Consider the following 26655-nt stretch of genomic DNA (forward strand, 5'->3'; position numbering starts at 1 on the left):
ACCCACAAAAAGCAAATCTAGGACAACTGAGAGTGCATCTAAACTGATCTGCAGATAAGCCCTATGAGATGCCCTTGCATGTCAATCACCTTGGATCATCTGGAGCTCTGTAGGCCACAATAGGCTGTTGCACTGAGTTTCTTTCTGTCAAAGCCAGAGAGTACAGAGGGGACATGCTGTGACATGGAGGTGAAATGCAAGGTAGGAGATGGGAAGTGCTCAGGCCACCTAGCTTAGACATCTTGGAAGAATCCAGAGACTCACGGTGCAAGGGCACAGTGCTGGGAAAGAAGATGGACTGCAGGAACCAAACACAGAGCTTGGAAATTATACAAAAGCCTAGAAATAGCTCAGAACAGTCTCACTCCCATGAAAGTTACACTACAGAAATGAGTAGGGGTAAGAGAGACATGCAGATGTCATTTGCTGCAAAAGCCCCCTGAATGAGCAAAGGGAGCAGCCCAGCCTCACCAGTTGCCTCTGAACTGTGCTCTACAGAACAGCATCCAGCCAAGAGCTCTTCATGAAGAAGCTGGATGAAGTTCATGGGACCATGGTGCCCAGAAAATGTGATGTTTGACATGGTCCAAGTACCCCAGATCCTAGGGTTTCAAGCAACAGAAATCAAGTACTCCGGTATTTTAGCAAGTGAGAGAGGCTGGTATCTGAGGATCAGTTATATAGCAGAGCAGCAATAATAGCCTTTTAGCAGATCAAATCAACATCTCTAAGACTTCAGTGAGTTGCCTTGAAGAGATGCGAGTATAACAAGTGATGGTTTTCAGAGGACACAAGTATTTATCCATGCCACAATTCAAGTGCATGATCTGAAAAACTGACTGTGGGACCTTATTCTGTAGCACACCCATCTGACTGGGAGGGACCCCTTGGAAGGGAGGTCAAGGTGATGCCCAGTATCCCAGAGAGCACAATTAATGCCACTGTCAGCAACCAGCTTTGTGAAATAAAGACCTGCCCACTAGACATTGCACTGAGGGACCCTGCCATGAGTCAGCCTGGAACGGTTCTCTAGTTTAAAAAACAAAAAGCTGGTAAATAACTACCCTATTTAGAGCCTTGATTTTGTTACATTACCAGTGATTGTCATGATTCAGTGAAGCAGCTCTACATATACTTAAAATCTTATTGACGGAAGTATATACTTCAATTTCCCTGAAGCGCTCTGCTGAGTCTGTGGGCTGCCTGCTCAATAGTCATCTCTCTTCTTGGAAGAGTTACACACCCCAGCTTGGCACAAAACCTGCACGTCACAAGCTTAATTAACAGAGTTGAACCACCATTACTTTGAAAGGACACAGAAGGAAAAGAGGGTGGGAACCCACACCCTGCCTCAGTTTCCCCACATGAGGTCTTGTAATTGTTGGTTAGCCAGTTGGTGCTTGTAGCTGACTGATTCAATGAAAGACCCAATGAGGAAAAAACCACCCAAACAGGTGCCAGGCTCTCGATTACCAGGACAAGTACCAGCAGCAGCTCCCTGCTCTGCGTAAGAGCACGATGAAGAGACCAACCATGACCTTGGTACCGCAGGCCTGTGTCGGCCATACCGCACACAGCTGGTGGATGAAGAGCTGGAACCAAGTGACCTCCAGCGCCAGGAGGTGTTGGGGGGGCAGTTATGACCCCCTTGCTCTGCTTACCTCTGGACATAGGACTCCTTCCTGCTCCAGAGTCACTGCTACTCTAATAAATTGCCACAGGGCTGCAGAACTTGATTATGGCACATGGTCAAATAACACATTGCTGGGATGTGTTGCTACACAGTTATTGTTAAGTCAAATTTACAAAATGACTGATGCAAGTTTAATTAGCATAGATGATGGTCCTATATTCTCCTGAGAACGTGCAGCATATGGATTCTGGAAAGGTGATAGCTACATTTTTTCATCATTTCTTTTCATTTTAGCTAAAAAAAACCCCACACAAACTCTTTAATGCAACATAACTTTCAGAGCAAACTTAAGCCACTTCTAAAGACAGAGCACCCATATAGCTTACACAACAGCCCTCCTGTTTTGCACTGGTAACGATCAAACAGCATCTAGTTGATCTGATAGTATTGTATTGAGTACTTTATTTTTCTTCTTTGTGGATCTGCTTTTCTTTTAGCAACGCAGCTCTTGTGAGCCCGATTGATTATTAATTACCTATGCAACCTATATAGCTAGATATAAACCTGAGGAGAGGAAACAAAAGATTAACTCCAAGTGCTCTTTCACATATAAATGAATTTGAAGATAAGGGAGAATAAAGCTTGGATTTTAAAGGTCAAGCCTGGAGAGATTGTTGATTTTTGGACAGCCACCACAACCTTCTGCTCAGCCAGGCTAGGGAAGAAGGCTACCTCGGCACTTTTTGAAGAAGTTGAATAAAGTTCACTACCTTTTCTAAAGAGCAAAAGGAGGCAGGAGTTTGCTGAAGCTTCCTGCTCTTTATACTTTATTATTGGCTTCCTGACATAAAATGGAAGGTTCTTAGCTAATGTCAATACTGATTTTCTCGCATTCAATGGTCCTCTGCCTTTTTTATTTCACCAAATTACAGCTAACGTTTTTTTATTTTCTCCTCCCCCTCCCAAAACGACTTCCCAACAGCGCTCTGCTACAGGTTCCCATTGCAAACTTTGGATTTGTCCCAACCTGGAAAAGGTAGTTTTAGAAAGAAGAACAGGATTGTTCTGCATGCAGTCAAATCCCCTGGCTTCTCCTTTCCCATGCAGCAGCAGAGGAGGAATAACACAGCAAGTCAGAAAAAAAACAAACCAGGCTTTATATTCTGAACATTTTAATAGTTTCAGTGGGAGCCACAGAAAGATGTTTCCCCAGTCCTCACCCATTTAAGCTTTCCAAACAGCCACACTGTCATGCTACCTGCCTCCTCCAGAGGATACAAACTGGAAACAGCCTCTCTTTCAAGATGTTTAAACTTTAAGAGGTGGATTTGCAGAGAGTTTTATATAGAATTAGTCAAGTAACTTCTGCTCTGCTTAAAAGGGAGTTAAACAACCAACTCTCTCCTGAATCCTGCCAAGAAGTCAAGGTGATTATTGCACTCCTCAAGAACTCTTCTCAGTTTGAAGAAACTGTCCTTTCCCAAGTGCATTTCATTATAGGTCTTACTTTCCAAATGGTTGTATCTTGTGAGCTTTCTGCCTCGCCACTCTGCAAGGTGCTCATGACTGCCTGGTGGTTCCAGTGAACAGGACCAGCCCTTGCAAGATCATTTCAGCTTTACCTGTTGATGGCAGAGTCCAGAATTGCTTCCCAGCGGTGTGACACTTTATGACATCCAGGTGACAGGCATCATCACAGCTTCTCACACCCACAGGGTCCTGAACAGCCACAGCTCTCACCAGCCCTTGCAACTCAACCCCAGTACGGACCCGCAGGCAATGAGCACTACTGCTGCTGTGGGCCTCACCAGCCTACCCCAGCTAAACAGCCTACATTTAGGAGCACTGCTTTACCTGAGAGCAAGCGGAGGTATAATCCCCTCCACACAGATCGGTGATTACACTTGGTAAGAGATCCACCCAAAGTCAAGGAGGAACGAGGCAGCAGAGTCAGGACAGGAAGATTGAGCTCCAATCCAAAAACAACTACTCAGGTCAAGAGACCAGATGCAATCCTTTAGGTGATTTCCCGCTGGAGCACCTCAGCATCTTCCCGGAGACCATTATCCCTTGCTACCCTTCGGCTCTCCTTCATTACCCTCCATTCCCCCGCGTACACCAGAACACTGCAATTATTCCAACACAATTTCTATCAGTATTCCTTTCTATCGTTCAGTCAAATTATTAGGGACATCAAGCAAAATTAGGAAGGCTGAAACAGGTAGTGATCTTTTCCAGTAACCATTGCAGTTTACCTGGCATGGTCACGCAGTGTCTTGCGGAAAGGGAGAAGAGCAGTCTGTCACCAGGTGGGGAAGACCCAGAGCCACTCCAACTCTTTCAACCCCTTCTCTTGATACCTGGTACATCAACTGAGACTCAAACACTCGCCCTCAAACCCTGCAGAGTAATATAAAACAAAATTTCTCCCGCACAAAAAGGGACGGTAAAGCCATTTCCCTTCATACCTCTTCCTGCTCTCATCTTCTCAGAAGTACCCCCCCATCTGATCTTGCAGCTACTTTAAGTTACTTTCCTTCCTGGGCCTGGATTGTCTCAGCCCAGAACCAAAGGTTTTTTTAGGGGGGCTGGACACCTTTTAGAATCATTTAGGTTGGAAAAGACCTTTAAGATCATCAAGTCCATCCATTAACCTAGCACTGCCAAGTCCACCACTAAACCACATCCCTAAGCACCACATCTACACATCTTTTAAATACCTCCAGGGATGGTGACTCCACCACTTCCCCGGGCAGCCTGTTCCAGTGCTTGATAACCCTTTCAGTGAAGACATTTTTCCTAATATCCAATCTAAACCTCCCCTGGTACAACTTGAGGCTGTTTCCTCTCATCCTATCGCTTGTTACTTGGTCTGTTTTCATGGAGCAGGTAAATAGATTTGGGTAACCAATATATTTGAATTAATCACTCCTCCTGGCAATTGAGGCATTAGCAAGTAAAGATATTCCTAATAGACTGCTGTTTCTAACCACTTATAAGCAGCCTATGTGTTTATCAGTTCAGAACACTTAATAATGCAGTCTTCAAGAAAGAGGAAAGGAGAGAAATTAAAAGCCAGTGGAGCTGGTTCCAATACTTGCTAAAATAAGGGGGGGTAAATTTAAGTATCATGTAAAGTCCCGCAAGAGATCAACAGATAATTTGGAGCTCTGTGTGTGTTTACAGACCTACATACATGCAAGCACACCAGGGACATCAGAGCTGATTTTGAATGCAGATTATTAAATTCAGCAGGAATTACAGTGGTTCAAACCAAGCGTTTGATACTGTGGATTTCCTGTAAGATCAGTAAACAACACTTGAGTGAAGGTGTAAACAACACATTAACTTTATAGTGGGTGCAAAGTGGTAAACAAAGGCAAAAGAAATGAGAAAAAATAAAGTGTTTCGGCACCAGACCATGGCAGGCACATCCCACCCGGGGGTAACGCTGCGATAAGCTACAGGAAAACCAGGACTCTCCTCTGGATGCTCAGTCCCAACACGCTCCCACCCCACGGTGGGCGATGAGGACAGGGCAACCAAGTGAGCCCCCTCGGCACTGCCCAGCCCCTGTGCTCCGCAGGGGACCGTAATTCCCAACTATGGAGGCACAGGGGTGCCATCTACGGCCGAGGTGACACACGAGGACCCGGCAATGGCTGTGAGCACCCCCGTCACCTTCGTCACACCCGTAACTCTTCTTTTTTTGTGTTAAGATTATACTGCATTACATCAAGCGCTACAGAAAGTTTGGACTTTCCTATTACTAGGCTTTTAGCAACCAGTTGAGCATTACTTCTCCATTACACCAACAACCATTAACCATTTAAAGCTCTACAGAAACTTTGTGATTATCATTTCTTTGCACAGCTTGAGCAGCCCTTTACTGTAACCTCCTGCTTTGCAAATCATCAAAGTACCTCACACCCAGGTTTAGGGTTTCAGTGACGGATAATATTTTGTCTTTTCTCAGCAAGGCCAGAGGCCCAACACATGTACTCCCCCCACGCAGGCAGCCCCTCACCTCCACTTCTGTCCTGATGCTTGTAGGTACCACAAGCCACAGGCTCCAGGCTTGGGTTACGTGGAGGTATTTCACATACTTTGTGGACACAAAAAGCATAGTCCTACTTTGAGTCTCTTCACTACAAAGGCATAAAAACTAGACTTTCCATGCAATTTTCCAATCCAACCAGTGCTGAGAGATAACTTACCCACATCTCTTACTGATGCTTAGAAATTCCTGAGATGCAACATCGAGAAAAGTCAACAAAACAGCTGGGAAACCCCATCAAAACAGGAAAGGGCAGTAAAATCCTCAGTCCCAACTGTGCAGCCTACGGTCACGCAAACAACAGCAACCCAGCCAATGCAGCTACAGTGGGCTGGGGGGCGTCAGGTCTGACCAACACAACTGTAACTACAGTGGAAATACAAAAATACTTTCAGTGCTCAGAACGCAGACCAAGTTTGTAGAACGTACTCATTGATAATGTTTTCTCTTGTCATTAATTAATATCAGAATGTATCCCCCAATATTACAGTATTGTTAACAAATTTAAAAAGGTACAATTTTGCAGGCTCCTTCCCATCAGGCAAGAATGTAATTATCACTTATCTTTCAACACAGCCAAGCCCAGTAAATACAGATACAAAAATTTATGTTCACTGGAGTGTGAAAAAATAAGTCATAAAATTAATACTGCATTTATTCTCTTCCTTTTAGCAGTTATTAAAATGCACCAGTGATTTCCTGATTATTCCTTTTTATGGCAGCTTTTGGCTGGAATTAATTTTGAGTTTGGTTTCCTGCTTGTTTACAAAGTTTTTCACATTTCTCAGAATTACACAGGCTTCCAGCCATAACCAAGTGCTTTGGTGCTCTTTTCCTTGATAATAAAATAAGCTTGCATCAGTTGTTCAAGAATTGTTTGCTGTTAAAGATGGGAAAAGCTATAATTTCCCTTCAGTTGTTGTAGATTATGCTCATTCCACCCCCCAAATAAACAATTTTGACAGTCTTATATCAGAGAGACAATCGACAATTGCTACCCAGTCCCTTGCTGTAGATCCTTGCCCTATAGATCTCTCATACCCCTCTCATGTCTTTTATCATGCTTTTTTTACCATGGTCTTTCCACACAGAGACCTCTCCATGGCTTGGAGCATCCTTGTCAATACTCCAGAGAAGTGCCCGTCTGTTCCTATCCAGAGTGCTAAATAAGGGACTCCTCGGCCACCCAAAGCGATGGGATCTATGCCTAGGGGAGAACCCAAAGGAGATGCGTCCTGCTGTGGCAGAAGCGCAAGCAGCCAGGAAGATGCCACACTGGAGGAGAGCGTCTCCTACACCGGGTCCTCTGTCATCTAATAAACTTCATCAGTCAAATCAGTGCCACTAAGTACTCCAAGCAAGACATTTCTCACTGAAACGCCTCTAAATAGATCTCATTTATATGCTCGGCTTCAGTATTTGGAAACAGCAGAAGGTATGTTCTCAAAGGAACATTTTAAAGTTGGTAATGCACCTTTATGAAGTTTTCAAGTGTTGCCCAGTTAGTCAAGTATTAAACAAATGCCTCCATTTCATCTCTGTGTTTACAGAACAAACTCCAGCAGAATGGCATTTTTCAAGCTGTCAGGTTTGACTCAGATACAGAAAAGCATAACGCAATGACAAGGAAACAAATCTTTGTTGTAATTCCCTCTTCTCTCCTCTGGTTTCCCAATGCAAAAGGAGGAAAAAAAAGAAAGAAATTGCTTTGTTACAGGCAGACTAGTAACACTGCTGCTGCTGAGTTTACCCACGTGGTTATAGCTATTTGACCATCCTGAACTGTTGCACTTAACACCCATTTGGTCTGAAGCGTTTTATCAGAAGACAGCAAATGCTACACCACCAGTGGCTTTGCCCCAGTGAGTTTTGAATGCCCCCAGTCGCCGAGCTACCACAGCCTCCTCGGGTGTCCATGTCAGTCTTCTGTTGCCTTTAGGAGGAAAGAGTTTTTCCTAACATTTAATCAGATTTTCCCCCACTGTGACTTGTGCTGTTGCCTCTCCCTCGTCCCTGCACCACCCCGAGACAAGCCCAGATCTCTCACCAACACATCCCCATCAGGTTCTTGCTGCCAGCAAGAAGATACTTTATAAGACGACCCAGCACATCCTTGTCTCTTTTGTACCAGGGCCCAGAACCAGACATGGTGCTCCAGCCACGGCCTCAAACCTTGCCTCGAGGGGAAGGATGCTTTCCAAGACCCACACTCAGGCTGGGGCAGCCCAGTTTGGGGAGACATGGGGGAACCTTACCTGCCCCAAGAGCTCACTGCAGACTCCAGCTGGAGCTCCTGACCTGCAAGGTCCTGCCCGTGGAGTCATGCAGCACTGCTGCCCCTTCCAGCACCTTCCACTATCTTTTTTTTACCCCAAATATTCATCAACCCCTCTGAACTTTTTTTTTTAATACCTATTTAGCCTAAGTTTCTAAGTTCATATCAGATTTTTGTTATTTCAGGGAAAAAGCGCTGCTGAAAGGAAAAAAATATCAGTACTGGCGCCAAACAAAACTATAAAAAAAAAACATTTTCATTTACTGCCACTTTCTGGAGAAGACTTTTCTCTTATCCTCCCCCTTCAGACAGCATCAAACCCAGCCTGTTCAAATCCCTGCTGCGACTCAGACAGGGCACCTCCCTCCCGGCTGAAGCTTCCAGGAGACAACAGACCACATTTGAGAAATCAGCTCTTCTTTGCAAAGCAGAAGTTTTGTGGATTTAGGTACATGTTTAAGCATGCTGTTGAAAAGGGGTAAATTGCTGAGGTACTTCTTGTTGCTGAAGTATGCTGCCAAGTCAGGTGCATTTTGATGATGCCAGATCCCTACACTCCGAGTTCACTTTGCTCTGGATCTGCTTTAGCTGTTCCCAGCTTTATCCAGCACCACAGTCTGCTACCATGAGAGAGAAATGAGTGCCTGAGCCTCCACAACGAGCACCAGCAATCGGATGTACAAGATGGATTGTATTAATCCTGCCAACCGCACTGAGCTGACGCCCACCAGACAACACTGTAGAGTCTTATTATAAAGATTTAACGTTACCCTTGACCCCATACTTCTATAGCAAGCACTGAAAGGAGAAAAAAATTAACAAAACTTCTACTTCTGGCACCAAAATAAATGCGATCGGCTTGAGGAGTCCAGTGTGAGCCACATGCTGCCGGAGGAGCCACCCCTGCCTGGTCCTTGACCCTTCAGTGCACGGAGATCTGTCAGACATGGCTAAATGCAGGCCCAGCAGGTAGGAGATGACAAACGCAGATTGCTCTTTCCGTGACAGACTCATCAGTTCCCAGTGAGTTAGAGGCACCGTGAGGCTTTCCTAGCCGGAGCGCGTCGTGAGTGATGGAGCCACCACGAGCAGGCAGATGGGTTTGCATCTGAGCCTGTGTGCCAAGACCACAAAAACAACCACCAAAGAGAAAAGGCTGATGGATACGCGAGCCCCTTCAAATGCCTTCCTCACAGGTCCCCAAAATCAGCCCCTTTCCCTTCTCTCTCCTCCTGTGATCACCTACCCCAAAGTTCAACACGTCCATCAACGTAACACCCAGGGTAGCAGGTCCTCCCTATCATCGCCCCTGCACAGGTCCTCATCACTGCAAATACCACCCATGGCCACGCTAAAGGCTTAATTGTGCTCAATAGTCACATATTCTCTTATTTAATGAATTTTGCCATGAAATGAACCATGCGTTTCTAGAGAGGAGCAGTATGCAGGGAAACAGATAAGCTGCCAGCAGGGAAGTTCCCAGCCCCACCTGGGCTCCTGCCATCCCATAGTCATGGTTCACCAGGGAACAGCATCCAACAGTCCAATTTGGACATCACCAACTTGCCATTGCCCATCCTGGCTCCCAAGGACATTTCCTTGCTTTTCTGATTCAGACACAAACACAATATATTGCTTCCCAGCCCAGCGCTAAGTCAAGCCCTCCCTGACTAAAGGAAGCCTTGCAGCCATATTCTTTGTTCCAGAAAACTGTCACAGACAAAACATTAAGACTACCCAAAATGACAAGGCTCCGATTTGAAAAGCCAAGGTGCCACCCACAAGTCATTTCCATTACTGCCATTGAGCAAAAAATAACCTCTTAATTTATTTCTCTATAAATCTATCCATTTTCCTCCTGCAGTCCAAGGATATACTTTTGTCATAATGTGACATATACTTTTACGATTGCCACAATAGCCAGGTTTTCCCTTTTCTTTGTTCTTGCTCTTAAACCTCACCCCAGTTTCATTATTACTTTCGTATTCTTATTTTTGTTTAAATTCATGAGCAAGATATTCCCCATAAGGGCAGACGACGACATTAATGGTCCTCACTTTGAAGCAGATTTTTATTGCCAGCAAACAGGAAAAGTAGTTATACAAGAGTGATTGATGTACTTTCTTAATTAAATCAGCTGTCAGAGCACTGAAAGAGAAACGTACCACTGATGGAAACACGTACATTATGCAAAAAAAGCATCCAAGACAGCACACACATTGCAAGCTCTGCAGGTAGCATTTCTTCCCTTGGTACTGGAGGGGAAGAGGCAAATGGTGGATTTCAGCACGTTAGCTGGGGTAGAAGCACGCATTTCAATGTGTGCGCGGCTCAGCAAACAGGCAGGAGCTGTTGCCGGACGATCACAAGTCCAAGAAGGAGCATCAGTGAGCACCTGCGGCTGGGCAGCCAGTTTGGGATGGAAGTCTGACACAGGCTGGTTTTGATAAGTCCAGGAAAAATTGTGTCTTTTTCTATCTATAATTATACTTTCCTGAAAGACCAGTATAAGGTCTTGCTTAATAATGCCGGCTGAAAAGCCTGTAGTTGTAACGATGCCTTTTCTTGCCCCTTCTTAAACAAAGATACCATATTTACAGCCCTCCAGCCTCACAGCTCCATCCCTATATTCCTGTGAAAATATCCAAAGAATCAAAAAAAAAAATCTATTGAGCTTATTACTGATGTGCAAGTTCCTTCAGAAATTTGGAGAGGAGATGACCAGACTCTCCAGAAACAAACACATTAAGTTCCTTGATATTTACTTTCACCCCATTATCCCTAGAAGACCAGCGATTCCTCTCTCAGTTTATAACCAACTGCTAAGCCTGCCAAGAACTTTGTTTTATTAATCCTGCCTGGTTTGCCATAAGCATACTGCACAGCATCTAGATAGGTAGACTAAAAGTGATCTTAACCAATAAAGTTAAAGTACCTCTGGTAAACATTGCTTTTAAAGAAGTCATTTACAAGCTAGACATTACCCAGCAACACCTTAAATAAAACAAAGCACCTCATTATATCGAATGGTCTTGAAGGGTGGAAAATAAGCAAATACACTACGCCTCTGAAATTCAAAGCAAGTCTTTCCATTTATCAAAATTTAGCTTGGGCACATCTCGATCCCAGTCAGCACTGCCCTGCTTAGTCGTGAGCGTTGGTTGGTACGGAGCCAGCGCCAGGCACTTTGCACCTAAAGCACGAACAGCATTTCTATACCCTTGTCAGAAGAGCCCACGTCCGATGCCTCGGCAGCAATGCCGCCAAGATCAGCAGCGCTGAGGACCAGGGGGTCACCGGGTTGCAGGAGCAGTGCGGGTCAGGAAGTGCCCCCTCCTCACGCTGCACGGGCTGGATATGCCAGACACCAACACGCAAGAAAAGTATATTGAAAATGCAGCACCAAACCAATGACATAAAAAGATACGTATAGTTTTCTTGCGTCCTCTCCCTGAGGGTAGCAAAGACACCTATTTTTAAGAGCAGGATGGTAGCTGCTGTCACCACTCATAGCCTTGGTAACATTACCAGCCTGCAAATTACGCTGTTGGCACACTCACAACATGAACGCAGAAGTTATGATTCCGCAGCTTTGTGGTCACCCTGCTTGTTTTGTGTTGCAAGATGTCCCCAGAGAACCTCTGCAATTAGGACTCAAACATTCTTAATGCACTTTAGTCTTCTGAAGTTTTCTTCAAGTTCCAGGAGGTTTTAACAGCAGCTGAATTTCTATTCAAACACTCCTATTTCCCACATAAAAGGCTTTTTGTGCTCCAATAGTTTTGGTTTTTTCTTAAATACTTATTAAAAACTTAAGCAAGCCTTAAAGACGATGTGGTCTCTTCATTTTAGTAGTCCTTAGAGGTCATTCTCATCTTTGAGATTCATGAAACAGTTATTTTAGCATTGCTAGATAAGCAATTAATTCCCCAATTAATAGAAATATTTTATATGCAACTGGGTTCTTATTTGAATAAGCAATTATGTTAAGGTCCTTTGATTCCAAATTAGTACAAAAAACATCCTGGCATAGGGAAATTATTCCAGAAGTTTTTGTTTAGATATAAACTATCTGCATGTGCAGAAGAGGAACACATATTCACTTTACAGAATTTATAATAGCAATTAGAGTGTTTCAAGAAATCCCTGTACAGGTTTTCAATGGAGATGTCTCCCCCCTTCCCTTGAAGTCTCTGGAAAACATCCACCTCGATGAGATTGCCTGCTAGAGCAGGGGAGAACAAGAGGCCAGCACCTTGGGAAGACATGTGTGTTGAGCATGCTGCTTTTAAACAATCAAAAGCCATAATAAAATATATCTATCTGTCATCTTTTCAGAGAGTTTGGATGAGAGAATCCACAGGTGAACTGAAGGCAACAGGTACACATTCACAGCCCAGAGAAAGGGTTCCCAGGCTGTTTTACATCATTTATAGGGAATAAAGTGTCAGGATCATGCCTCTTTTTGGATAAAGCAAGTAGCAAGCACAGACAAGCATGTGATCTGCTGGCCTCAAAGCAGGAGTACACTAATAACAGTACTTCTCTGCAAACTTGCTAAAAATTATTATAATCTATGTTATGGTTTCACTGATCACCTCCAGTGTGATCCCACTGTGGTCCGTTCTGCCCCAGCCAGGCCAAGCCGTCTATCTCCAACTCCTCAGCATGGCAGTCTCAGAAGTGCGGACAGGGATGCCAGTCACAGGAGCCTAAGCTCCAGACCTCCACAGAAAAACACCCCCTGTCCCAGTAGGCACTGCCATCTCTCCTAAACTCGGGGACCCCGCTGGACCACCTTCGCCAAGAGCTCAGGCTCAGCCTGCTCTCCCCACGGCTGCGGAGGAACAAACCTCTGCATGGGCTGACTCAGTCCAACCCCAAAAATTCCCCCCCCCCCTCCTTTGGCTCAGGGAGAGTCAAAGCTCCCAACACAGTTGGGTCACAGGAGTGGAAAACCTGCCAAGGAAAAATTCCGGGGCCTCTTTATAACTCCATATTGAATTTATGGTTATCCCAAGCATTTAGGTGCTGATGCTAAAACACTTCTGCAGCTGCCATGTGCAGGTGACTTCAGACTGGATGAAAAGCAGTACAAGTGCTTTGGCTTTTGATCACTTTATACGCGACAGGACCACAGCATCCCTGCCCACCGCACTCCTCCCCCTTCAGCAGCGCTTTCCCTCTGACCCTTTGGAAACACGCATGGCTTCGCCTTCAATTTACATCTACTTCCCATCAGCATCCTTGGAAGAAAAAAAACCCACAAAACAAAACACCAGAACTGGAATAGCAGTTACTGTGTCAGTTCTCTTCCATTTGTTGCACGGGAAGCAGAAGTGCAGGCTGAGCGACAGTGACAGGACAATGTGCCCGTGAGCACGCAGGCAGTGCCTGGCACAGCAGCTATCCAAGACTTTGCTGAACTCCTGCGTGTTGCCCAGTGAACTGGAGGGAAGGAAGTAAATTGCCGTTCAATGCTTTAGGCAGGTAACACTGCATGCTGGGTTCCTACCAGGCACTGCCTTTTTGTGCCCCGTTCCAGACGGGCATTTCACCAAATACGAGTAGGCTTCCACCAGTAATATCTGACCATTTGCATATCAGCCCCTTCCAGCTATCACAAAGCAGTCATTACTATTCCCCAGCAGCGACCGAACACATGCACAGAGCTCGCTCTCCCCAGCCGGCACCCAAGAACACATCGATCTCCGTCTCCCATTGATTTTCCTAAACGGTACTGGCTGATGGAAAATTGCACATCTCTTTAAACAGAGCAGTTTTAAAATCTCATTCTTTATTGACTCCTCTTCATTCTGCTACACTTCATTCATTTCTAACTTTTATAAGATGCTGATACACCTACAGCAAAGTCACCTGGGTGACAGCTAAAGCAGCACGTCAGGAATTTCCACCAAATTAACAGCTAACCAGCCCCAACCAGGCGATGGAGACGCACGGACCGCAGCAGTGAAGGATGGTGGCTTCTAGACCTACAGAGCATGTATCTCTAGTAGCAAACTCATCTGACCAACAATACTGACTGATGAAAAAAAAAAAAAGAGGGGCTGAGGGCTCTCCTGAAGCAGCCTGCGTCAGAGCAATGCAGGATGCGCACTGGCTTCATGCCGGCTCCGCTCCGCACACAGCCACATACAACATTCCTTTGGTTTTACTCCATTAAACCCCTTTTCTCTCACTGACCCCACATTCGCACTTAAATGAAGTTTAATCAAATCTAAGAAACCAAGACAAAAACCTCAGGCAATGCAAGAATTTTAAGTAAGAAAAAAAATAGAATAACTGATTTCAAACAGTACTTTCTGTAACAATTACTATTGAGGAAAAAGGAAAGAAACATGATTTCAGCAGCTTCCTCTGCAGAACAGAGGATGCTTCTTAACTTGCTGCAAATAATTTTTAAAGCATGCAAAGTCCCAATGATATACAGAGACCCGGACTGCAACTCCCCTACCCAGCTGTCCCAACTGGACATCTCCCTCTGCAAATAATGCTTTTTACTCTATCCAACCAAAGACTTGAAGAGAATAAAATTACCTCAATTCCAGTCTTCGCTCACACCTCTAACTTTTTTAAAAACACATCCCATTTTACTTAAACTGGGATCGTACATGCCTCCTCTCAGTCCAGAGAGCTGCATAACATGCCAATGAGACATTGTTAGACATTGGGTCAAGAAAAGGGGAGAGAATAGTCTAAATAAGCATCACTGGCACGCTGTAACTGCTCGGCAAATAAATCATAGTTCATCGTTGCTGCTTTCTGAATCATAAGTAAAGATTACAAGCTACAAAGACTGAGAAACTATTATTGTTTTCAATCTTTAAACCACAAGAAAAGGTCACAAAGGTAATTGCTGCAAGAAAAGATCACAGGTCAAAACAAATATTTTTTTTTGCTTGAAATAAGGAAAAAAGTTGGCAATAGCAGGAATTAAAGAGCATACATTTAATTTCATCTCAAATTCACACAAAATATTATATATACACGTTATAGTGTATATATAGTTGTCTAGTTGTGAAAACCACCTTCCAACCTTTACGGGTCTCTTTCAATTCTGTAGGAACCGATGCTGTTTGGGGGGGACTAGCAAGGTTTCCTGTGCTGCAAAAAGCAATATTGTCAGAGATGCACAGACAGAGCTTAGTCTCGTTTTCTTCAGTGTCTTTGGATGCTATTGTACATACCTGGTGGCAGCCACGCACACAAGGTAAAGCCAGTGTACAGGAAAATAAAACATGATTGCAATGTGAGGATTTCAAACTTAAAAATACCTGATGTTCATCAGTGAAGCCTGATCATTAAACAGCTTTTGACTAACTAGAAAGTACTTAAGAGAACCCTCGCTTGTCAGTAGATGACAAGCCAAAGCCCCAGGTTACAGCAAATGAAAACTTTCAAGAAAAATGAACATTCAGGTTCTGAGTACTAAGACATTGATTTTAATGTCAACTGTTTTCATTTTCACTTAAACTTTTCATGAGATGTAGTTTCACGACAATTAATATTTTCCTAGGTTGGAGAATAAAGGAAATTAATAGTGGCTGATATTATTAAAAAAAATCCTATCAAGAGTAGACTACATTCATTTCTGCAAAGCTTGTTTTGCTACTGGGTTACGTTTCCAAGTAGTAGCAAGATAAAGATATACCTAGATAATCTCATAGCAGCTCCCTTCCCCATGAACAGTTGGGCCAGATGATCTTTCGAGGTCCCTTCCAATCTGGGCTACTCTACAATTCTTTAACTGTCAAACCCACTGTGATTCTGGAGCCAGAGAAGAAGTCATGTTCGCCATTTAGAACAAGGAGTTTGGTCAGTTTGTCCTTGCTCGTTTTCCCCAACATCAAAGACAGTAATCACCATTCAGATGTCACCTAAGTACAGCCAGACAGCCACATGGGAGAACCAAGGAAAGCATGCTTGCCTTTGTATTTTTTTGAAAAATACTAACCTTTTGAAACCATAAAAGCACAACTTAAAGCTTACTGACAAAGTTTACAGTTGATTGTAATTGGTTTAAAGGTTTTTTTGGTGTTGACCACAAATGGTTTTACAAAAGGCAGAGGGCTGAGCACGACTTGAGGAAGGCATTAACAACACTGCAGTCAAACACAACCACAGCCAGCTACGGCGATACAGAGTTTGGCATCTAACTGTGAGCCAGTTCTCCAGGCTCCTTCCGATTTTTAGAGGTGGCCAGGCACCTGAAGGGTAGGGAGGACAGGCAATGGATGTGTTCGATTTTCTTTCTTCCCTGGGCTTGCACCACATAGGTGGCTGCTGAGAATCCAGCTCAGAGCTCGCCAGGTGACTGCCACCTCCTCGCTCTCAGGTGGATGGGATCAGGTCAGAGCAATACCCAACCCCCAGGTAAGCAGGAGACACAAGAACATGGCCATGATGAACGGGGCCAGCAAGCAGGTGGGTCTGCTCTGCATAACGGCTGGCAAACCCCCACCCCGGCACCCAACGCAGCCCAGCCGTGTCTATTTAGACACAAGTTGGGGGCTTGTGCTTTCAGCACTCATCACATTGCCTGCAAGGCCACCAAGAACCAGGCATCTGAACTCCTACCTGCAAAAGCAGCATTTTACATAGGAGTTCCTAACTTATTAGGTTACAGAACTGCTCTCTGGTGTGCTGCTGGCACCACAAAGGGGGGTTTTGTGGATCTGCTATGGCAAATTACTCCCCAAAGGAAAAGCAAACAACTGCTGCCTTCATTTAAGTCAAAATGCACCTCACCTGCCGCAACTTGATTTGCAGTAAAAACAGACTCTCTTAAGTTATATTGTAAGTACCAAAATTACCATTTCACTCCAAGCTCCAGTGCACAAGCAGTTGGCCAGCTCATTGCCTTCCCCACAGCCCCAGCAAAGAGCAAACCCCACAACTGCCAGCTCGAGCCAGTTAACCACAGCAAGGTAACAGTGCCGTTCCTTTGAAACACTCACTGGCACTTCTTCTAGTGGCCTGGAAAAAGAAGCCTCCCCCCCATCTTAACATTGTATTTTCCTCCTGACTTATTAAATGAAAACACATTTTCACTCTGCTGAAGTTATTATTAGAAGGAGACTTATCTCATGAAGTGAGCAGCCAGTCCCAGGGCTGCTGTACGCTACAGGCTCATCTGATTAACATTTTGAGATCCTACATTAAAAAAAGAAAGCACTAAGTATAATGTTCCTAGGTGCCTCTCTTTAATTCCAGAGAAAGAGAGCTGTAATACCCAAATGGCATTTAATCTGGCACTAAAAACATCAACACATAATACCCACAACAGCAAGAAGCGAGTTCTGGGGGAGCTCAGCCTCCCCTCATTAAATCCAACCATTCATTCTTCCCTAGCACATAAACACATGGGGAAAGCTGAAATGCCAGAGAAAAAGCAGTAGAAACCTCAATCAGAAGAGAAAAAAATTATAAAACTAAAAGAAAATAAGTGCACAAAGCACAACACAGCACTTACCAGCTCCAACAGGCAAGAGCTGCAGGATGGGGCTGTCCTCAGGGCACCCACAGCTCTCCCACCCCACTCCTCGGCTTCACAGCCCCAACCCAGCCCCACACCCTGATTATATGGCTTCCTTGATGAAAACTGGAAACATCTGGGTTTAACTTTCAAGCAGAGTTTCAGTGCAATCATGGGACACTGCTCCAGACCCTGCTGCTGCTGAGCAGCCTCAGCTGAGCACCCTTGGGGACTGCTGGGCTCCCAGTGGGTGTTCTGCTGGGTGCCAGAGGGGGCTCAGCACCCTCCTGGCACTCGTGGACCTCACATGGGATGTCTAGCACATCCAGTTTGCTCGTAAATATCTCAAAATATTTTATTGGTCTTGAATACGCTCACTTTAAGGGTGTTTTTGTTCTACACGTACTCTTGGTACACATTTCCCTTTTTAGGGTGAAAATCCTTGTCGGTCACCAGAATTCCCAGCAAGAGGCATGGCCTGATTTATACTCAAAGCGAAAATCGCCAATAAACGGGCTATAGCAATTTAGCAGTTGGGGAAATAAAGCCACAAGGAAGATAATCCACACTCATAGTGCCTTGGGTTTGTCAGGAGGGGTTGGAATAAGACTCAGGTGTGTATCCTGGCCAGTGGTGAGAAGCTCTGATCTCTCTGGGGAAAGGCTGAGAAAATCTGTGACTGCATTTGCTCTCACGTGCCACGCGCAGGTACGCGGCTGCCGTCCCACCTCACTGCAGCATCGCACCCCAGGAGGCGCATTCTTATTTTTAAGAGTAAGAGGCCCACTGCTATGAGAAAAGTTTAGCGCTCCTTAGCCATCTCCCAAGCCACACTAAATCTCTGCTTCTGTTCCTTAAATGTCTCAATTTGCATAAAATTGTCTGCAAACAATTAAAGTTAATTAAGATAATTTATCACTTGAAAGCAAAGCATCTTATCAGCAGGTATCAGCCTGTAAAGCAAACAAAGAATTAGTTGTAGGAAAATAGCTGGGGCCTTATTACCCTGTTAGACATGAAGTGACAAGAAATAATTTCTTTATGATACTTTCTGTTTGGTCTGGGTGCCATGTTTTCAAAGTAATTAACTGCAATTAGCTAATCATCCTCTATAGTAACTTCATTTGTGACTCTACACTGTAGTATTGACTCATTTACACTTTGGCAGCCTTCCCGCATATAAATTGTGATAAAAAAGTTTTGATAACAGCCCAAAGTTCTTCTCTGTGAGCAGAAACGGGATGTTGGAAAGAGCTTTGATTGCATATACAGTGGTACCCGTTCTGCCTCATAAGATGGAAAAGAAAAAGCAAAATACTCTGATCCACGTGAGGAGCGGGGCTGTGCTATGTCCTGCCATCCTTGGGATGCTCCTTTTCCACTCCACAGCCTCATCTTTGTGTCAAAATGGTGCTTCTTTTGGTCCGCTGCTTCCAGTGGGTTCCTATTGCATCCCGATATATGGAGTGTTTGCGACGTTGCCAAGAGCTCCACGTGCAAAATGTGTTCCCTGTGTCTGAAGGGACTGCAAAAATAATGCACTTTTATGAAAAAATAGCCTCATAATCAATCCCAGTTCCACTCGCAGAGATCAACACCACGCGTGAGCAAACACAATGCAGAGTCACCCATTTCTCTGGACTGCACAGTGACAACTTGTTTAATCAAACTATGATCATAATAATAACGGAGACCATATTTAACTTTGCATTTGTGAGATCAGTTACATATTAGCATTCACAAAGGCATTAACCCATCAGGGTAAATCAACTTAATGCTGCACAAAAACTGCTAAAAGGCAACCAGGAACAGTAATTTTTAAAATTAATTTAAAACAATTCCTGGAAGTGCCATGGGAAAAGGCAAATCATTAAATGGCCACATGACCATGCACAGCAGCTGTGATGCAAGCGGGCGCTGCACGCCTATGTTCGAAACGGCCACGTAACGGACTTCCCCGGAGGGGTCTCCTGGGCCAGGTTCAGTGGAAGGGAACGGATCGTCCCTCGAAAAAGGCCCGTTCCTCCCCTCCAGCTCTGCCCGCTGAGACCCTATTCATTTCCCTTCCTTTGCCTTTTCTCCTCCCTTGGCTTCTAACCCCACACCGCAGCAGCCCTTCGCAAGGGCCATACAAGCAAAGCCTGGACCCTACCCTAACGCTGCCCACCCTGCCTGTACCTCTCCCCGCTGGCCTGCCCTCAGCCAGGCCTGCACAGGGTCCTGCCCATCCATGCTGAAACGCGGGAGGATGCTTCCATGCCTGCGCACCTCCGGACCCTGCTGCCCGTGGGTGTCACAGGGCTGGCTCGCGTGTCCCAGCCATCCTCCTCGGATGCTCTGCCTGTTCAGAGCAGGGACTGATGGCATTTAACAGGAGAAAGATATGCCGGCGAGATATGTGAAGGGAAGATTTCTCAAGCACCAGGTGAGGACAGGCAGCGAGCCAAAATACGGTTGGGCTGGTGTGACTCATGTTGCTGCGGTGACACTGTGTGTCCCTCGGTCTTCCTGGTGGAATTGAACTGTCCCCGCGGAGCAGCTGGGGGAAAAACAAAAGAAGAAGGATGAGTCGGTCAGAAATACATCCTGGCCCCGAGAACAATGTGCGTGGCATTTATACCACTCCTTCCACATCTGCAGCTCCTCCCGGATGTCTTACTCCTGCTTTTATTGCTCAGGAGGGAAAGAAATGTTCTGAGAGAAAGAAACGTTGCTGAGACTTCACTTCTGACCTTGCCACAAGGGGTTAAACAGTCAAGATTTCCAGTTGCTGGAGCAGCAGGTATTTCAGTGCAGGGACTGTCACTGGTGCGTACTGGTGGGATGCCAGCCATCTCCCCCCGTGCACAGTGCACACTGCTGCTGACGGGCGGCTGCTCCGGGGCACGCTCCGAGTCAGCCCGGATTCCCGTCCCCTGGCAGCTGCTCCAGAGGCACTCAGCACCTCCCTGCCGCTGCCCTGCCTCAGCACGGGGACACGACGGCGGCCGGCCCGGGGAACAGGTAGCCCCTCCAGTGCCACGTGTGTCCTCTGGAGCCGCCCTCCCTGCCCAGCACCTACCTGCGCCACGGCCGTTTCTGTTCGCTGAGCATCCTTCCAGCCAGGATCACCTCCAGACTGTCCCCATGAGGGGACCGCCATTCCCCGGGGAGGTCACAGCCTGGGAATGCGGAGCCCCCAGGAGAACAACCAGCTAGGTTTTCTCTCCGAGGGGGCTGTCGGTGGCAGCAGCACTGCCAGGGCCCTGCTGCAGTAGCTCAGCTTGGCACTGCAGGATTCAGCAATTCTTCCTGACCTGTTCACACAACAACAAAAGTGCTTGATTCTCTCTTCTTCAGGTATGTTGAGCTAGTTTTGGGAAAAGCACTGGGCAGGTTCATGCATAAAAATGTATATATTTTTTACGGCTCCCACCTCCTTTTACCATACATTCATGTGGACCTGTACTCATAAAGACAATCAAACAAGAAGACTGTGGGATACCCATGGCTTTGTGCATGGCAAGGGTGAACACAGGCTTCGACAGGCACGGTGTGTGGATGCACAGCAGTGCAGGGCAGGAGGCAGACCCCGCTCTGAAGCCACACGGGACTCTCGGAGGACACCCGCTTCCCACCTCCAAAATCCCAGTGGGAAGCTCTAACCCTTTCACACCACTGCAGCCACACACATACCCCTATGCCAAGTGGGCTGCCGTGCTCCAGCCAGCACTGCCATCATCTGCAGTGCGCTAATTAGTGCATGAATTGTGGGGTTTGGGTTTTTGATGTTTTTTCCCCAAAGAAGACAAAACAACGGGAAAATTTCAGGTCGCAGAGCTGCATGTTCAAGCCATTCTCTTTCAGCTGAACACAAATTAATGACATTTGCAAAATAATATTAAACTGAAGGAAAGCTAGGAATGACCCTCTCGGTGGGCCCAGGCATCTAAAGAAGGAACAGTTTAATTAAGCATTGCCCTGATGATGGAGGGCCGCTGCATTGCCATGGCAACTGGACTCCGCGCTCCACCTGGACCAGCCCCGGGAAGCTCCACACCGAGCTGCGGATTAGAGCTGTGTGACACCAGGAGAAGGGGCTTTCCAGGCAGCAAAGCAAGGTCCTGATGGCAATTCACAGGTACAGATAAAAAGATATTAATACATGTCACTGAAATACCTTCAGCTACTCGGACACAAAGTGCAGCATTACAGTGCTGAGACACAGGTTTGTTTGCAGCTCTGATCTGTTTTTGCAATATTAGCTTGGGAAAACAGACAAATTTCCAGGATCCAATAATTATGCATGACTCAGTCCTTCAGCGTTCCCCTAGAGACAACCAGACCCATTTCTGGGAGTAACTCTCTGTTGGGTGCCACTGGAGGTGGGGTTGCACGGCGCCGCAGGCTGCCTGGCCCAGGCAAAGCTCAGGGAGGTCGGTGCTCCTCCAGCCCCCGGCACGGCAGACACGAACGCAGGCAGGGCTGCAAGGACTAACAGCGAAGGGTTTTCCGCTGCTTTCAGAGGAATAAGGAGATATTCAGATTTGTGAGTGGCTTTTAGCAAAGACAAAAAAAATCTTTAGATTGCAAGTGGGTAAAAACCTTTTTTTTTTCACTCTTCCTTCCAAAAAAACCTCCCTCGCACTATTTTAGTTTCCTGGCTTATCTGTATTTCCCAGTTAAGAGCATTTTAACGTAGGTTACTAATGCAACTTGGCTCCAAGTCTTTGCTATGGCTTATTGTTTCCCATCCAGCTGTTTTGAATTGTAATTGTGAAATGCACATACCACCCCCATTTCCCATTTAATTTAAAAGCAGACAACATTAAAGTCACAGATTTTATTTTTAAAGACAGCTTGCAGTTCAATCTATTGAGAAACACAGTTGTTTTGTTTACTTTTTAACTGAGGTCACCACCTTCTCTGCTGTTGTTTCAAGGTTGACAGTGATTTAAACTTGGTGTATTTTTACAACCTGCACCTAATCCAGGGTATAAATCATTCTGAAGGACATTTATTTCTGCCTGTCATTTCACAGGAAGATGCTATTAAAGCTGCGCTCAGTACAATGTGCAATTCAAAAATTTGTTGCTGATGACTTCAACATGCATTACATTTTCATCAGCTACAGAGAGAGGCAGTGGCAGGGAGGAACGCCAGCCGATTCATCTGAGTAAATGATAATTGCTTTCCCCTCATTTAAGAGCGTGTCACTGGTTTTTCTTCATTAATAAAAGGACATCTGCATTTTAACCGCACCCCATTTTTTTAACACAGACCAAGTAGATTGGGCTCACTAGACACGTATGTAGGAAAGGCAGAGATACCGCTCTGCTTTCCATGATTACCTTCATTCTCTCCCCGTGATTTCAGAGACCGTTTCAGAGACATGTGAGCCCAGGTTTTCAAAAGCAATGCCTGATTTGGGCTCACCACTAGCACAGCATCCGTCTGCGTTGCAGGCGTGCACACTGACACACGGCACTCACGCGGCCCTGCTGCGCTGGTAGAACTGCCCGCCTGCCTCCTCCTGGCCTGCAGGATATATATTTTGGAGATGATCTGACAAGGCTTAGGCAACAGTGAGAAAGGTTTGTGCCAGACCTCATCACCTCCCATCTGTGGCAAGTGCAAAGAGCGCAAGTGTGTCTTACAGACACGGCACACAACATTGCTGGTGGGGACATGCCCCTGGATAGTAACTTGGCCATGTCTCACCTCAAAATAGAGTATCCCCAAACACAAAGTTGTCTGCCTGTTTTTAAGCGGGTCCTGAGAAACCCTGGGGCTGCTCTTCTTCTCCAAAGGAAATTCCACCAAGGACCCTTTGTTTGAGACAGCAGCAAAACAGCAGCGCTCTGGGATGTGTGCAGACCCCCAAAGCTGGGGTCTCCTTTAGAAAAGGCTTCTTAAGGTTTCCCATCACATGCTGATGTGGGTCTCACACCCATCGCCTATGGCTCTCCGTGCTGCAGGTCCCCATGGGGCAGCAGGCATTGCTGTGACTCACAGATGCTGGTGAGGGACCACTGTCCTTCACTGGTTCTGCTTTTAAGCACAGCCATGGGCTGAAGACACAGTGGTGGGAGCCAGCACCACCCAAAACTCACCCAAGTCGTTGGCTTTTAGGGAGTGCTCAGAGAGAAAGAAAGCATTGCCTCCCGCAAGGAATGGAAACGTGTAGCTGCTTGAGATTACAGTTGCAATATTTTCCTATCTGGTTAATTAAAGATAATGGCACTCTTACGGCACTTGCTGCGAAGCGCTGAGCGCTGAGGATGAGCGGTGCAGAGCACAGCAACACGTGCAATGGGAGGCACAAGCGCAGGATCGGTGCTGCTCACCACCAGTCGCCTTGTGCCGCTTTTGGCCCAGCAGCCTGCCGGGCGGTCACGGTGACCCGGGAATTGTCCCACAGCGCTTGGGTTAAAACCCATCCGGGTCCCATCCGCCCCAGAGGGCCAGACTGGTCCCAGAAGGAAACCACCAGTGGAGGTGGGCTTGGGGGCTCGGGGGCTCACAGCCATGGGTGGGCAGAAAGGGAAGGTGGAAAGAGAGCGTGAAAAAATACCCCAAACAGGAGTGAAAAGTTTGTTTCACACATCACCACCATAACACACCAACCACCAACATAAATGTGCCCGCTGTTTCTGTCCTCCTCTTGGCACCCTCCAAGGCAAAGGCCGGTTCAGAGAAAATAAAAACCACCCTCAACCTCTGCCTCCAACTCAGCTCAACCTTTTTCGGAGGTTCCTACCTGTTGCCTTTTCTCATTGTGAGCAGCAGAGGCTCGCTCATCAGCTTCAGCTCCGAACCGCAGGGCAAAGCAGCACAACGGCTGCAGACAAGACTGAGAAAGACGCTTTGCGTCTCCACAGCCCAGCACGTGCCTTGTTCTCCTTGCCTTTAAACACCAACAAGCACAACAGACGTGAGTGGATTTTATATACCTTAACACCCTTTAGCACAAGCACTTGTTGCACAATCACAAGCTGCGGTGTTATCGGGATGGGTAGCTGACCAGCAGGCTTTAAACCACATTTACTTTTCACCGGAGGATGCTGCAGTGCAGTGCTGGCAGGGGCTCTGGCCCGCAGGCAGGGGCTGAGGCTGGCAGGGCCCCTCTATCGCCTCATCTCAAACAGGATTTGTAATCCCATCCCAGAGATTTGGAGCGAATTGATGGAATGTGAATCTTCCAGTCCTCGAGACATCTATGAAATGAACAGTACGGCCACGGCAGATTGGAAAGAGTATTACCACCAGGGCATCGCTGTCACACAGGGAGTACGAATCTAACCTAGCTGCCAATTTTGCGATCACCTTTTATATCTTAGTGGAGCTTTGTCATGGAGACTTTCTCCAGGGAATAATAATAATAATAGTAATAGCGTTAAAGAAAGCAAAAGCCAATAATTTTAGTTAATTAGCAGGCTGCTGTTGAATTTGCCAGACGTACTGCAGCCCTCACTTTGCAGACCCATCATATACAGGCCAAGTCTTAATGTGACGCCCGACGGATACCTCTTGACATGCCTGAATCGATGAAATTAAATGCCAATGGAAGGATTTCTTATATTATTTTTAAAAGCACAAAGCAAGAGTTCCTTGTACAAATCCCATTAATAACCACTTTGAAACTACAGCCCGCAAAGCCCCTTAAATCCAGAAAGATATATTTAAGGCAAAAACTAAAACTATTTGAACTTTTCAGTGTCTGAGAGGCCACTTTAATTGAACAGCAAACAGAGCATTTCTAATCCAGCCCAGATGAGAAAAGGGAGAGCAAAAAGGACACACATTTAAAAGAGAAGGGAAATAAATAGCAGAAAGGCGCACAGCGTAATGGACCCAAGAGAGCGGTGCTGCAGAAGGATGGGGTTTGCAGAGATGGAGACTCCAGCACAAGATCAGCGTCAGATCACTGCCGCTTGAGCAGACTTCAGAGGCTGCTTTGAAACGGTTATCCCAACTTTTAAAGGTCTCAGTGGGTTCACGGCCTGGAAAGCAGCCTTCTTATGCGGACAGGGGCAGTGCACACCCACACACTGTCCCCACTAACTGCTCAAAAACCAACCTGACCATCAAAGAGCCCCAACCAAACCGTGATCTGTGGCAACAGCAGATGACCTGCACCACAACCGAGCCCAGCACAGCTGACGTCCCCAAGCACTGTGGCCATGGTGGAGCATCATTAGGTTGCCCAGAGAGGCTGTAGGTGCCCCACCCCTGGAAACATCCAAGGTCAGGTTGGACAGAGCTCTGAGCAACCTGATCGAGTTGAAGATGTCCCTGCTCATGGCAGGGGGGTTGGACTAGAGGACCTTTAAAGGTCCTTTCCAACCCAAACCATTCTGTGATTCTATGATTCTGTGATCACCTGCTGACCCGGAGCCTCCCTGGGGTGCAGCTCCTCGGCGCAGTTTGGCTCCTGCGCAGCTCGGGGGTGACACCAAGCTTGTACATGGCTCTGGGAGCCAAGGGGTCCCTCTTACACTTGTCTGGAGGCAGGACCAGAGCACGCCCACCCTGAAGCCCTCGAGACCCTGTGCGAAGCTTGCTGCAGAGGTGGCTTTGTGCCTGATGCATCTCCATGCAGAAACGTAGGAATATTCAAGAAGTGCCTTCATTTTTGCAGATCTTTTGTACACATTAGAGCTCCTCAGCGACCGCTGTTTGCTTTCCCTGCACTTGGCACAGCTCGGAGATGGGTCTGAAGTCTCCTTTTCCCAGAGCTGGAGGAACGGGGTTGCCTGCGAGGTCACTGCCGCAGTGCCGGCTGCCGGCACGGGCACCGGCTGCCTCCTACACACAGCAAACCTCGGTGCTCTGGGGAACCACAATGTCCCCTTTCACAGAGAAGCCACCACAAAATAAATGGCCAGGCCTCCAGTCTGGGGACTGGACATGTTGCAAGGATCCATTTCAGTCAAATCTCTGTTCACTTCTCAGCCACTGTCTCCCATGACCAAAGAGATTTTCGGCTTTCCTTTTTCATAAAAAAATGTTTGGTTATCCTCATTGGCTGTGATAGATTTCGTATTTTGAAAGAGATCACTAAAACCCAGAATCAACTGTTGCCAAAACCACAGTTATTCTTCCTTTATTGTTTTTCTCCTGGCCATTTCAAACGACGTAATTTTTTGTAAAAAATAATGATTCTTTTCCTGCTTGCAATACTTCCTGCTTGCAATACTGCAAATACTGAGTGG

The 26655-nt window shown here is 46.3% G+C and overlaps 1 long non-coding RNA gene across 1 annotated transcript in view; it reads right to left on the reverse strand.

Moving 5' to 3' along the window:
• The window catches only part of LOC127017403 (uncharacterized), a 30940-nt gene extending 13416 nt beyond the window's left edge, over window positions 1-17524 (reverse strand). Inside the window, exon 1 of the long non-coding RNA XR_007766579.1 lies at window positions 17459-17524. This is a non-coding gene — a long non-coding RNA (uncharacterized LOC127017403). The remainder of the gene's footprint in view (window positions 1-17458) is intronic.
• Between the last annotated feature and the right edge of the window lie 9131 nt (window positions 17525-26655).

This window comes from Gymnogyps californianus, chromosome 5 (assembly GCF_018139145.2).
Source record: "Gymnogyps californianus isolate 813 chromosome 5, ASM1813914v2, whole genome shotgun sequence".
NCBI classification, from domain to species: Eukaryota; Metazoa; Chordata; class Aves; order Accipitriformes; family Cathartidae; genus Gymnogyps; species Gymnogyps californianus.